This window comes from Lingula anatina, chromosome 6 (assembly GCF_051362555.1).
Source record: "Lingula anatina isolate TDL-2025a chromosome 6, LinAna3.0, whole genome shotgun sequence".
In the NCBI taxonomy this organism is placed as follows: domain Eukaryota; kingdom Metazoa; phylum Brachiopoda; class Lingulata; order Lingulida; family Lingulidae; genus Lingula; species Lingula anatina.
In genome coordinates, this window is record NC_141772.1 from 22517464 (window position 1) to 22530123 (window position 12660).

Here is a 12660-nt window from a genome sequence, read left to right on the forward strand (position 1 = left end):
TTTTGAACAAACTGTATTCATGCTTTGACCAAAATGGGTCATCTTGTCTTCATATAATACGTTAACTTTTGTTTTTGTTTTTATGACCTTTTATGTTCATTTTAGAACATAGAAGAGTAAACTGGTTTTATATAAAAACCTAAACCTTGTATAGGGCTCTACTAGGTAGGTATATGTACCAGGTGTAGAGTAACAGTTCAATTTAACTCACTCCAGCAGACAATTATTGATGAGAGGTTATCTTGGAATCTAGCAGCATCTCCTTACACCCTTGATATTATGTTGATCCAGAAATAACACTCTGTTCATCAATTCCAGAATTTATCAGATTATGAAGTGGGCTACTGGTCGCCATTGGTCTCTTGTGGAAGGTGGGTTTGGGGGAGTACTGATCCAGTGCATTCATGATTGGTATATTGAAAAGTGAGAGACTCTCAGAGAGGTTGAATTTCAGGCCCACAATGTCAGATTGGCTGTATAGTTTATCTGATTGCTAATGTAATTTTTACAAGATGAACAAATTATATTATCATGTACATGGTTTAGGTCAAAAGGACAAAAGGATAATTGGAGAATTTTTTCCATTATAAAAGGAATATAACATTATTTCAGTTTGACCTTAGTTCTTAAGAAATACCATTTGTAAGGGACATCAATGAAAAAAAACCCACAAACATGTCAAAGATTTTCCAGGCCAGTGCCTCTTGTCAGCAGAAACAATGCAACACCTGGTGGCTGTTTATTACAAAATTACTGACCTGAAGACGTCTGATGTCAAGGATTGAGATGATTTCAAACTTTATTTCATATTAGAAGAAAGTCTAATTTCAACATAGTCTTTTTATAAAATACACAGAGCAGAAAACGAGGGAGGAAAATAAAACAGGAGGGGGGGGGGGGGGCTTGCAGTTTACTTGTAATTCTTTTGAAATAGTAAACCACTTTCACAGTGGCAATTCTGGATAGAGGTGAGTCCAAAAGAACTCCCTATCCAAATAGTAACAGGGTAGGCTGTCTTTTTCAAGAGCCAGCCATACTATGCTATTGAGTGTTCCCCTAATGGATTTCCAGTGGATATATGAGTGGAGCTTCCCACTATGTGTAGTGTGTGGCTTGGGTGGCAGACGCAACAAAGGTGCCCAGAAACAGCTCAAAGATGTCACAATTATCAAAGCTCTCGACCTACATATCAGATGGATTTGTAGGTGCTTGACCCAATTCAGATCATCTTTGTCAGGATCAGTATAGAATTAACTTAAAGTGAGTTGAATTGGACTTGCCTGTAGACTTGGCATTGGACCTTTGAAGAACAAGGTTGGTGAAATCTTGATAGAAACGGAGCGAATATTAATTTTTTCCACTTGGTTGGGATGATATTGTAGGAATGCCATCCCTGTTATGTAAAAACAGTTTGGAATTGCAAGTATGATGAACCACTGGTTTTGATGTTTTCCAATAGGGTTTCAGAGAACTAAAAACTCATTTCCCCCAAATGGATCAGATGTCCATCTGTTGCACAGGAAGGATGGCAGAGACAGGGAAGGAGAGAGAGATGGATCATCATGCTGACCTTAGGTCAGTGTCCAGTGATACTGATGGGTACTTACACGATACCCCACACCTGTCTTAGGTCAAAACTGATGGTCAACAGGTCAAGATTGATGGTCAAGTGTTATTGAATATCCTTTGGTCACTCCTACACCTGTCTGAAAACAGGATACTGTAGCAGTTAAAACAGGCCGGGCTGTTAAAACTTGGAGAGTCTCGCTGAGAATCTTCTTTTAATGAAAGTTCAGAATTTCCTCCTCAAGGGAAGTTTACTGTCTTATGTAGATGGGAAGCCAAGACTTTATACTCATAGCTTTTTGAAAAAAAAACAAAAAAACTTAACACTTTTTTATCTTGATAAAACTTAATCATCAGCCCAGGCTTGTTGTCCTTGAAAACAAGCACCAGGAAGAGGTGCATGGTGATTTTGTTCAGAAAGTTCTTATTGAATTGTAATCCCCTCAGACATGTTCATTAACCTGATGCAAACCCTGAGAGACAACAAGTTAATGAGAGGGGAAGATTTCATTATGTCTGTCAGATCAATGGGATTAGGATAGGACAAGATAAGGAAGAGACCTGTTGCAGTCTTAAGATTACAGGATGCCAGGTGATGACAGACTAAGTCCATTTGGGGGTAGGGGGTGGATGTTTGAAAGAAATAATTTTTAAACAGAAAAAGTCTGCTCTGTTTCAAAACTTACCTAGGTTCTATGTTTGTCTCAAGGGTCAGTTGAAGGGGTAAAATAAGGTCATTATTAAAAAAAATGAACCCCCTTGGAAACTGAAAACCGACGTTAGCTTTCAGAAGCATCTGAAATTCAGGGTTTATACTTCTGAATATTTATTAAAGTAAAAGGTTGTTGTTGAACACTTCTCTCTGAGAATAATGAAGGAGGATCAGCCAGCATCAGTTCAATGAGTCCAGTTTCTAAAAGGCATGGACCCAGTATTAGTCATAAAGATTGATGGTCAAGGGTAATGTCCATGTGGTCAGTTCCACACCTGTTGGAGAGCTGGATATAGTTCCAGGTAGATTTGTGGTCACAGTGGGGTCTCTGGTATGCAGCTGTTTAACTCCTAATTGATATCAGTGTAACAGATGGTTGGATATCCTCTTGCACTTTATGGAATCAGAATCTGAAACAGAAATGAAAACTGTTGGTGAGGTGCACCCTTTTATAAATTCTCTTTGACCTGGTTCATTTTGATTTTAAGTGTGGACTCCATGGTATGCATATGCAATGGTGCTTTAATAAATAAGGGTTCTGATCTTAGGTACCTTGCACTGCACACTTTGAGATCACTTATCTTGCTAATTTTGAAAACATCTTTGATTAATGTAATTGGGACCCCTACAAAGAGCACTTGCATGGCCATTTCTATACTTGAAAACTATGTCTAGACAAGATGGCAGCATTTTGCTATTTGCCCTTTGGTTTGGTATTATAATCCAATTGATTGATAGGTAGATTGGGATTCCTTTTCCTGTTTAAAAAATTGGTTTCCTCCAAATAAAAGTATAAAATATGTTGAGAAACTTTGGAATTATACCACCAGGCCCTAGGGAGGACGCATATTTCGTTGTTTTTCATCAGTCATTTTCAGCACAACAACTGCTCTGTGCTTCACATGGTACATTGCTAGTTACTGGGTTTCAAATTATTAGGATGTTTTGTGCAAGAAACCAGGGCTTCTGTATTGAGTGGATGATTCCACTTGACTTAAATTACCGAAACAATAAAAAAACGAGAAAAATCATTTCCGAGTATTACGTTTGCTCAGTATGAAGTCATTGGAGGTCAGGGTTGACCTGTTTACACATGGGTGAAAAGGATCGTCCCCAGTGCACACAAGGGCCACAAGAGCACTTCTAGAACTAATACAAAGATGTGAGACAAGGAGAATGGGAAGTCATAGTCACTGACTGGTGAACAAGAATGCAAGAACATTTTAATTGGGAAATGGCTCATTTTTGACTTATCATAAAGTCAGTTGTTACATTTTTGGTACTTTTTGCTGCTTCCTTTTTCAAACTGGGTTCAAAACTGGTACCTGGGAGAACCATTTGGGCTGGTGTAAATGTTCCATAAGGTTACAAATAGGGAACCATAATTTGACCAGACTGCAATTTTTTCTCTAGCTGCTTTTTTTCCCCACATTGTGACTCTGTGGGAATTTGTGGATTTGGGGATCAGTATTCTGTACAATTGGTAATATGCTGTTTACTCATAGACAGCAGCTGTTTTTATTAATAAATATGATATTATAGCATGGGTTGGCACAGAGCAGAGTAGAATGTTCACCATTTTGGAAGGTAATGTGAAAAGAACAAGTAGTGGTGATATTACAGATAAATTGTTATAGTCTGAATCAGCGTACTCTTGGATAAATTTTACAGACCACATTTGTATTCCATACCCTGGCATTTCTCAGACAAGAATAACATGCAAGTTCAAATGTCTGAATGTACAATTTTTATGAAGAGAAGTCATTTTAGGGCCAGCTTGGTTTTTACTCCATAGCTGAAGGATTTGACACTTGCTATGTTGTGGCCTTCTCCTAGAGCAGTAACCAGCTACAGGCAGTTCCAGTCCGGATACATCTTGTATTAATATTGGAATCGTTAATGCAGTGGCCAGAAATGCATTTCTGACATCTTCATGTTTGGAGTGGAACTCTGGACCTGGTGGCTGGTATATAAATCAACATAAATTGCCAACATTTAGGATCTGGAATTCATTGTCTGGTTTTTGAAGTCAGTAATGGTGCACCGTACTATGTGTATAGCCTCTCTGGGCTGTGTGGAATTTCACCTTGTAGTTTAGGTATTCCATAAATTGATCACCAACTAGTGCATTAAAGATGTACTATATTACAGTAAATACATTTGAAAATTTCCCATGGTAAATTTTTTTTTCTGTTTACATATCTTTTAAACCTACTTATCTCTGCCAATCCAGACCTTAAAAATGATTTTAAGAACTTGATTGCGATATTTCCTTCTGAGGTGTACAGGAAGACATGGCAGCATAAGATGATTGTCCAGACATTAATAACTAAATAATTTAATCAGGAACATTGCATCCAAGTGATGGTTGAGCATTGAACGGCGAGTCTGAGAAATTGTCTGCCACAAATAGCTCAGATTGGACCCAATGCATTTACTAGTAGGCATTTGGTTGAATAATTATTTCAGGTCCTTAGGCAGCACAGGTATGGAGGAGGAGGGGGTTATTAGTCACACTCATTTGAATCTCTAGAATGATCAAACAGTTTTGAGTTAATTGGATTGGTAAGATTAGCTTATAACTTAAACCTGAGTAACATTAGATGATTCTTAATGTTTCACCATTGGTGGTAGATTTTTGATGTTGTATTAGGTAAATGCCATTTGGGGCATGATTAACCTTGTGAGTGGGAAAAGATTACTGCAGTAATACCGTCTTGTCACAAACCATTTCAAAATGGTTTTTTTAATGGGTTATGTAAGTTAAATAATTTTTCCACCAGATTGGAATTGGCTGTAGTTGTCATGGTGACTGTTACAAGTCGTCATGGTGACTTACCTGTTTTAGTAGTGGGGAGATTTAGCTAAGGATTATTGCATGATCTTCAACTTGGACAAATGAGAGAAAAACGTGGGTGGAATTGGTCAGAATAGAAAAAACTCTGTTTTTGTTTGGAAGTTATGATTTTGATGGGGAGGAGAGTCAATCAGGACTAAGCAATTATTTTTATACATGTGAAAAAAAAAATCTAGTTTTAAAAAGCTTTTTAATGGATCTTTAAGCTGGACACTTTCTTGAATACCAGTCACAGAGAACTATTTTCAACTTTCTAAAACATTCACAAACTGGTCATAATGTTTATAGCAGACAGGACAAATTAAACCAGAGTTTAGAAGGTCCTGGGTGTTATGTTTGGGATTTGCAGTCATAAAAATGGCCAAAAACATGGCTGTAAAATTTATGCCACACCTTAGTTTTCTGAGAAGCAGCAGAAACTTGTTGTTTACTGACATTTTTTCTACTGGTTAAACATAGGAAGGAAATGTGAAATCTGTTGCCTGGTTTCTTTTTGTTTATTTTTCAAGATAAACAAGGGAAGGGCCAGGAATTGATAACATGTTAAATATTAGGGAAGCAGCTACTCTCCATAATCAAGTGTACATTAATTCTGGTCAGGTGAATTTTGGCCCAGTCAATTTTGTCACCTATTTAATGAAGAATAAAATCACAATCGATACTGACATGGGAAAATATGATTGATTGATTTTCTTCAAATGAGTGGGAAATATCTGTGAAGAGTAATTTGCATAAAAGATTTTTTGTTTCAATTTTGTCATGGCCTTTCTGGTAAAAAAGTCTATATGTGAAACTAATCCAAGTTTCTGATCCTGTTAAACCCAACCTAACGATCTGGAATTGTTAGTACATAGCCATAAGTGGAAGGCTAAAGCTATAGTAATTACTATAAGACTTGTATGAAAGTGCAAAGGCATGTAATGTTGGTTTATAGACAGGTTATCAGTTGCTCCCTGATTGTTTTTCTTTGAGTAGAGAAAATACACAAGCACTAATGCTGGTAGCTAATTGAGAAGTTATACATGTATCTACTTCAGAATAGGAGATCAACAGTGTTGAACACACCCTTATTTGTATATATCTGATAATGATATTCTTCAGAAGTTGAGAGTTACAATGAAATATTAAATGTCTATTTACTTGTTTGTTTTACATGAAACTGTGTTGTCATTTTCAGGAGTGCTGAATATTTTGACAACAGGGAAAATAATCATTTTATAATGCTATATTTTGTTACAAATTTATCAGATCTTTAAGAGATACCGTCCAGCATATGCTACTTTGTTTACCTTTCTGGACCCAACTTTCTAGGGGGTCATTTCGATACTCCCCCGTACCGATAATCTCCCCTTAGTAATTTTTTGTATTATGCGCATCGATACGACCCAACACTGATAGATCCCCGCACAGGTGCATTCCCGCACGGATACTCCCCCTTAGTATATCTGTAATTGTGGGGAAGTATTGATGCGGGGATGTACTGGTGTAACCACTTTCTAGTATATTTTTGTCCCAAAACCATAGGTAAAACTTTACTACTATTAAAATAAAACAAAATAAAACTTGAGCACATGGTTTGTGACACAAGTTTAGATGGCGCCACTCTTGCAGTTTTGGAGCTGGTTGTGACAGTCCTAAGTGGAACTTGAAGAAGTGTTTTTCTTGAAAATTTTGCTGAGGTGCCACGTGATGAGTATAGATGGCTTGTTTGTATTACTTAACCTATTTACTCTGTGATGTTTGGCACAGAACCTAAAAAGTGTCAGGAGACACTTGCCTGTGACATGTTCATTTTGGTGCACTCATTCATGTACACCATTGAACACATGCCAGAATTTAGCCTTCTGCTCTTCTTTCAGACTTTTTATTTTTTGTGATTATAAGGGAAATCTGATTTTTTTCTTGGCATTTTTCCAACCAAAGCATCCCCTCCTCCTCTGGGTCACATAAGGCTAAGCTATCCATATCTCCAACTTTTTTCTTACGACACAAAAATCATGCCTGTTCTGCGATACAAGCAACTTATACAGGCACTCATAATTAATTTCTTCAGATGTTCATTCAGTGTTTGTCAAAGTGGTGAATATCTTCCAGATGATTTGTGATTTAATGTTTTTCATACTTTGACATTAAATCTCAACACCTAGTAAAAAGAGCCCTTACCAGGCAATTGTTTTACAAGGTGCAGTCACATTACCAGTAAAGTTCCAGAACTTTACAATGGTTTTTATGCTGATATAGTTATAATACTTAACTTTTTTGCTATGAAAAAAAATTCTCACAGGGTGTATTAATTAGCTTTACCAGTCATAAAGGTGTTTCTCTTTGCGGATTTTCACTTTTCTTCGTTGTATATTCAGACACCTTTTACTCATTCCCCCTGCTGTGTCACAGATGAGGGGTGTAACATCAGAGGTCCATACTGCCTACAGCACATTTCCTTCAAATCAATTCTATCCCACTGGCCATAAACCTGTTTTTCTACTGCAAGATCTGAAACAATTTGCCGCCTTTGCCTTATTTCACCTACTGGGCTACTGATGAGGGGTGTAACTTCAGAGGCGAGTTGCCGTTAGTCTCCCGCGTTGACCTTAATTCAATTACCAACTGTCTGGAGTGGATGCTGGAGAGCTGGTTACCATGGTAACTGCCCATCTGGCAGACACCTTTGCTGGCATTTCAGGTATAAGGTGGTCAGAAATGTCATTACCTTTATTTTATTATTAATTTATGAATTGGTTTTGGTGTGAGTCCTATTTATTTCCTTTTCGATTATGGTGAGGGTCTGCTTACGAATCCTGCACGTTTTAGAGGTTAGAGTATGGTGTATGTTTTACATTTTACCACAATTGATGGAAATTGGTTGAAAAATTAATTAATATTCAGAGTTATTTGATTCACCCTGTATTTTGAAGACATAGCCTATTCCTCAACTGTCCATGTTAATTGATAATTTCATGGTTCTCTTGGTGACCACAGGGCGGTTCAAAAGGTAAAAACATGGGTTGTTTCCATCTTAATTACAGTTTACTTTAATGTCAGTCTCTTTCACACCTGGGTGTTATTTTTTTCTTAGCAGGTAGAAATTGCTGCCACTCCAGTGTTAACCAGTACATATATATCCATCAAAAATATTAGAATTATAAGAAGAACATGGATATCCCAGCAGGGATAGTGTTTTCATGGAGGTGATAGTATATATATATATATATATATATATATATATATATATATATATATATATATATATATATATATGTCCATTTTGATGGTGCAAGGTACCCTTATTAGGAGTTCAGAGCATGGCAGGTTAGAGATTCTAGAACATGATGTTAATAGTAAAATATAATAGAAAGAAGTAGAATGTTTCACTCTTGATGGGTTATGGCCATAATTGCTGAATCAAACATGGAAATGTATGATTACCTGATATCATTCTTAAAAGAGCAACTTATACCCCGTTCACACTACAATCTGAAATATCCGAATTTTTGCAATGCGAATTACGGGTGAAAAATCCGATTCGGTTGTCTGGCCACACACAGCAAAGGGAAACCGAATCGTGCACTGAAAATTCAGGTGGAGGTTCCGGTTTGAAGAATCGCCCATGCGCAGAATCCATGAAAACAAAAATATGGCGCCAATCATTGGTCTTCTCGCACTCAGTTTTTTTTCTTGTGTGTTTGTTTTTGGAACATCAAATTTAACCCAAAAGTCGTCAAAAGTAAGATTTAAGTAAGAACAGGAAGAATTTGACAGATACAAGAAGGAGACTAGCCGGATTTCAATGGAGAGTGTGGGTCCACTGACCTGGCATGTTGCTTTTCTTTCCCGCGAGATTTGCTAGTGCATGCGCAGTGAGATCTAAACAGGTGGCCCTTCCTGTAAAGTAACCGAATCGCTGGAGAGAATCCAGCTCGCTAGTAGGATTTTTGGAAACCGGTTTACAAAAATCCTCATGCGTTCAGACTACCGCAATAATTCGAATCTTGACCCAATTCGCTATTTAACCGGTTAAATGACTGCAGTGTGAACGGGGTATTATATCATGTAGACTTGATTTTGAAAATAAAAGCAATACTAGGTGTTTTGGCGCATGCAGTGTATAATATCACAGTTCACTCTGTTTGTCTTAGAAGTTGCACAAAAAGAAAACATAAAAGCAAAACCTCTGAAGCTTTCACCTTCTTTTAAAATGTGTTACAAAAAGTCTTGTAACAGTTGTTAATTTGATCAAGATTTATGTGTCCCAGGGCACATGTCCATTAAAAGGTCTTGTAGTGTAGGCGCAAGAGAACAAACTTTGCCTGTTAATAGTGTTACGGGCGTGTTATTACGTGTGGAATGGTATTTTTCAAAGTTACGTTAAATAACAAATGCTGCCATGCTTCGAAAAGGACCCTTTATGAAATGCGTAATCCCTGGTTTGAAAGTTGAATCTGGGAGCAAGAGTAAGAATAGCATGAAACCAATAGTGACTGGTAGTAACTGACTGAAAAATAAACTTTGGTACCTAGAATCAGTTGGATATTAGACTTAATTGGCTTCCTGACAATAGGTTTTGTGTGTTTTTTTTGTTGTTTTTGTTCTGGTCTTCAAACAGTTATGTTACTAAATGGGTCAGCAAAGTTTCTTTGGGACAAATTCTTCAAACTGCTCTTTTTTTGTTCTGTTTTCCCCAGAGATTTCATTGGTAGTAATGAGTATTTCACGTGTGATGGCTACGTGCATGCATGGCCACCTTACGATCCAGACACTTATGTTTTTTTGCCTCGTGCAATTTGGAAATGCATCAGTTTTGTTCCTCTGAATGGAATACAATTTTGTTTTTTAAACTGGGTCGTTCATGCAGTTTGGCAGTTTCATGTTAAGATTTGGGTTGAACCCTCATTATTTGTCTTTAATGCCTTCTAATTTGGCTTTATGAGCACTTTAAACAGTTTCTCTTGCAAAACATTTATTCAGTTTTTTTTTTTTTTGCACTACTGGTGTTTAGGTCCTCTGACAAAATCAAAATCTCCTCTGAGTAGCCTTTGACAAAATATAAAACTTTTTTTAACACACTGAATACAGAAAGTACTTTTATGTCTGAGTTGTTACATTTGAAATATTATTAACTGATGTTCTACTCAAGTAATGTTTGAGTATGGTTTGCCTCAAGTTTTGTAAATATGTCTGTTTCCATATTATCTGCTTCCAGTCCTTGTTTTATCATGGCTCCAGAATTCTGTCTCTGGGCACTAATTGCATTTGTTTGAGCTTATTAGTGTGCAGAAGTCCAGAACTTTTGACTCTTAATTTTTTGTGGAGATCGGTTTCTGTTTCTTGATCGGATGTCCTTGGAAATATATTGAAGGTATTTAGGCACACCCTCCCCCACCAGCTCAAAAATTAAAAAAACAGAAAAAAAAAGAAATCTGGGGTGGGGGTTGGGTTCGAGGGTGGTGGTTCAGGAGAACAACCAAGCTAGCACAAAAAAAAAAAAAAAAAAAAAAAAAAAAAAGAGAGAGAGAGAGAGAGAAAACCTCAAGGTTGTGGACTGCCCAATACAAGCATATCAGTGTTTTGGAGGCGGAGATTCAAACAGCAGGCAATCAGTGACCAACAGCTCATACAGAGATAACGATCAGAGTCGGATTCCAGCGGAGTCATCCACTCCACTCTATTATTTCCTGCCAGTGAACTTGTGTGATGCCACAGTTATGCTGGATGTGTTTGAATGATTCATTATGTAAACTCTATTGCCACCGCGTGATAACATATAAAAAGCTTTCACCTACAGCAATAGAAACAAATGAGACATTTTGGCAAAATAGAAAACACCTGCTTTTATTAATTTTGGGGCCTTTTTTTTTGCTTGTTTGTTGCTCAAATGAAGTCAAATGGCTCAGCAGAGAAGTCTTTGGTCTTTCTTTGTAGTGTTTCCTGAAATAAAGATGTGGGGTAGTATAACTATGTGGTCTATACTTGCGTGATTCACTCTAAAAACTTTTGTGGCTGAGTGTACTGTAGTCACACTCTCCTCTAGTCTGCTTGATTTATGACTTCACTATTGCTAAATGTTCCCGAATTCTTGGAGTTGGGTTGAGAATTAGGTGTCAGAAGAAACAAGGTGGTGTGGTATTGCCATGACTGCATTGCATTGAACTATTTATTACCAGCTCATGATTCATGTCATAAAAACAGTGAGCTCCTCATGAAATGTGCTTTATCAAAGTCAAGTTTGATACTAAGGCTGGTAGGAAAAACAAGAAGGCTGGGATAGCAAGGCTGTGAATCGAAAGGGTAGAGTTAGACTCCGTTCACATGAAAAATCTTTTTTCCGAAAATCTATTTTCTATTCGTGGTATCTTGTGATCACTCCAAGCGCAGCCGAGAATTAATTACAGCTTTGGAAGTAATTGGCTCGCGCTGCCAGTAATTACGCCGCGGGGTATTCAGGGCACAGACCGTGATCACAAGATACCGCAAATAGAAAATAGATTTTTAGAAAATAGATTTTTCATGTGAACGAAGCCTTGAAGTTCTGTAATATATAGGGGGGATTGGTTTGTGGATTTGAAATTTATATTTTCTCTGTACTGCATTAGCACCACATTATGTAACCATATTATGTGATTTACTGTTGTTTAGGTATCTGAAACCCTTCTCTCTGACATGTTGCAACAGTGTTTTGGAAACATGCCTAGAAGTTCGGTAGTTTACTGGAGTACTTGAGATTTCTGTCATATTTATATTCATGTTTTGGGGAGCGACCTTGTTGCATGCAGAGCATTTCCAGATTACACAGTTTGGCTTACGTAATTAGAGTCAAGAATCATATGATTGCCAAAACTTATGAACACTTAAAAGATCAGGAATTAAGGTAGATGTTTATTTTATTTTTGCTATACTTTGATGAATACTGGTTAATAGTATGTTGTGTTCATGTTATAGGCACTTGAACATGTATGTGTTCTTGAATAATATGATGGTTAGTTTTTTCATATTTCTCAAACTTAGCTGAAGCACAAATGATAGAATGTTTTCTGAAACATTTTTTCTGCATGATCACATGGCTCCTCATTATGGTGCCTTGGCTTAGCTTACTCAGGGGCAGATCCAGAGATATTTCGGAAAGTCTTTCAAATTATCTTTGTTGATCCATCCTCCATTTTGACCATCTTCCGACAGAAATAAATAGATGCCTGTCAATGTAAACTTGAAAAGTTCTGACTGTCGTCCAGAAGATACAGGAGATGGCTTCCAGCCACCACTCTTACCATATATATTCAGGCCTACCCTACTACCAGACTCGGCTGGTCCCGAATTCACCGGTAGATCGAACCACACTACCCGTTTTCAAGGTGTGCGTCAGTACGCATTTCACAGTATCATACCCCGGAACAAGTTATGAGATGAGATGCAGTACTTTCCAACTCTGCTTAGAATCATCACTATCATATCGCGTACTAGGCAAGAGCGGTGTCGCCTCTGATACTTCAAAGCGCGTACTGATACACACCTTGAAAACGGGTATTGTGGT

The 12660-nt window shown here is 37.4% G+C and overlaps 1 protein-coding gene across 4 annotated transcripts in view; it reads left to right on the top strand.

Moving 5' to 3' along the window:
• Positions 1-12660, top strand: part of LOC106152751 (neuroglian-like) — a 43059-nt gene that overhangs the window by 10470 nt on the left and 19929 nt on the right. The window contains exon 1 of one of the 4 annotated variants that reach the window (XM_087015282.1): positions 11176-11420. The exons of 2 other annotated variants lie outside the window; for them this stretch is intronic. The gene's annotated coding sequence lies outside the window, so the exon portion shown is untranslated. Of the gene's footprint in view, positions 1-11175; positions 11421-11828; positions 12001-12660 lie in introns of those variants that run through there. One more of the 4 variants, XM_087015283.1, reaches the window with a different exon arrangement.